We start from the raw sequence: 2,858 nt of genomic DNA on the forward strand, positions 1-2,858 counted from the left end.
CAAGGGCAGAGCAGAGACTAAATTACATTAGAACAAGAGCAAGGCTAATAAAATGGTGATAGAGTAAAAAAATGTTAAACCAGCATAAGATAGCAGTGAGGGTTCAGAACAAGAACGTCTTACAATAATTAGGAAGTCATAAGGGAACGAAAAAGCAGCAGCAGTAGCACGGACGACTATAATAGCAACAGAGAAGATGGCTTCCTCCTCTACCTCAATTCGTGATTCTGGCGGCAGCGGTCCGGGCAGAATCGAAGGTGACGATACAGCCTTTGGTGGTGGCGATGCTTGGTGGCAACGAGGGCAGCACTTCCTCCCTCTTCTACCTCGTGGTCTCCCTCTCTGTCTCTCCCCATTCTCTGTTGATCATTTCTCTCTGCCTTGCAACAACGATGGCAATGGTGGCTCCCAACCTTGCCGGTGCCATCCTCTCTAATAAAACATAAAAAGTATGCAAAGATAAAGAAAGTTGTGTTATGTATTTCTTGATTGAAAAATTATAAAGGTAAAGCTAAACATATATGCTGAAATTGTAACTGAATTTATATATTCTGTTGGATTGAATTTATAGGCCGGTGTGAGACTACTTTATTGTTATCACGGGCTAAGGTAGAAGAGTAGTTTAATACGTCCCTGCAAGCTGGAGGAAGAAAGATATCAAGAACACTGAGCTTATTGAGATTAAGATGGAAGGGTTAAGTAGACAAAGGTTTAGTGAAGATGTCAGCTAGTTACCCAGAAGAGTGAATGGGGAGAAGTTTCATCACTCCAACTTGAGCTTTCTGTCGAACCAAGTGATAATCAACCTCTAAATGTTTGGTCCGTTCATGAAAAATCGGATTAGTAGTAATATGAATGGCACCTTGATTATCACAATACAAAACTGGCGGGCAGATAAGAGAGATGATTAAAAATTATAACACATTTAGTATCCATTGAAATTCACAAGTTGTGTTGGCAAGTGCACGATATTCTGCTTCAGTGGATGAGTGACAACAGTAGTTTGTTTCTTGCTCTTCGAAGAGATTAAAGAGCTGCACAAGAAAAAATAATAACATGTTAAAGATCGCCGAGTGTTAGGATATCCAGCCCAATTAGAGTCACTAAAGTCGAGAAGCTGAATTTCTGATTCTCTTGAAAAAAAAAGTCCTTTCCGGAGCTAGTTTTCAAATATTGTAACACATGCTTAGCAGCTTGAAGATGAAAGAGTCAATAGGAGATTCTATAAATTGATTTAATTGTTGAGTGGCATACATGATGTCTGACCGGGTAGTGGTGAGATAGATAAGATGCTTAACCAAATGGCGATAAACAAAAGGGCCAGATAGCAAGGGACTATTGTCTTGATATCTTGTGGCACTATCTATTAGAACAAAGGCAGATTTAGCACTTAATAAACCAGAATCCTCCAAAAAATTAAGACAATATTTTCTCTGAGATAAGCAGATTGAGCAACCCAATACTCAAAAAATATTTTAATGGGGCCAAGTCTTTAATTCGGAAGTGTTGGTTCAAAATAGACTTAATGATAGCAAGTTCAAAAATGTAATTACCAATGAGAATAATGTCGTCAACATAGACTAGAAGGATAAAAGTTTGAGCACCGGTGAATTTAACAAATAGACTATAATCAGATAAGGTCTGCTGATATCCATGAGATAGCAAAAGATGAGAAAATTTATCATACCACATACGACTAGATTGTCGTAAACCATACAATGACTTCAGCATCTTGCAGCATTATTCGATTTAAGAGATGTAAACTCAGGTGGCAAAGTCATATAAACATCTTCATAAAGATCCCCATGTAAGAAAATTATTGACATCCAACTGATGTATGGGCCAATGTTTTATAGAGGCCAATGCCAAAATCAATCTGATGGTAGCAAGCTTGACAACAGGGAAGAATGTTTTCAAAAAATCAACACCTTCAATCTGGGTGAATCATTTAGCCACAAGGCATGCCTTATATCGATCAACTGAACCATTAGGCTTGCGTCTGATGCAATAGACCTATTTACAACCAACCATCTTAACACTAGTAGGGAAATTAACATGACGCCAAATTTTGTTCAACTCAAGAGAATCCAACTCATCTTTCATAGCACTATGCTAATTAGAATGTTGATTAGCATCATTAAAAGACTTTGGCTCAACATCAGAATATAAAGATAAAAAAATTTATGATGAGAAGATGAAAGAGAAGAAAAAGTGACTGAAGATAGAGGAAACCAGCACTTTAAGGGAGAGAGATTTGTGGATGTGAGAGAAAAATTGCACAAGTAATGAGAGAGATAGGCTAGAGATCGGTGAGGTAGGTCGGAATAACAAAGAAAGGGTTGCTCAGGTGATAAAGAAGGTGATGTGGGAAGAATAGGTGATGGTGGACTAGTGTCTATTGCGGAAGGAAGGGAGGGTGTATGACTTGAAATAGAATCAGTGATCATGAGTTCAAGTTGGTTAGGACACGACAGTGAGGAAGAATGAGAGGTTGCTAGAGAAAAGAAAGAAGATTAATTCCCCAAATCAGTCCCCAAGGATTTTAAAATCGGACATTTTAGACTTCAAAAAAAATTAATACACAGATCAATCCCCAAGGTTAACTCCGGCAGACAAATCAGTCCCCAGTTCATTTTCCGGCAAAGTAATTACCCAGATTAGTCCCCAAGGATTTTAAAAACGGACATTTTAGTCCCAAGAAAAATTAATGTACAAATCAATCTCCAAAATTTTTTTCGTTAGACATAACAGTCCTCCGTTCAAAAATAAAATAAAAAAATAATTGTTATTATTAATTGCATAATAATATTGTACTATAGTTTTTGTATTTTTTGGACAAAAATAATAATACATTTATT

This window comes from Arachis duranensis, chromosome 2, assembly GCF_000817695.3.
Source record: "Arachis duranensis cultivar V14167 chromosome 2, aradu.V14167.gnm2.J7QH, whole genome shotgun sequence".
Taxonomy (NCBI): domain Eukaryota; kingdom Viridiplantae; phylum Streptophyta; class Magnoliopsida; order Fabales; family Fabaceae; genus Arachis; species Arachis duranensis.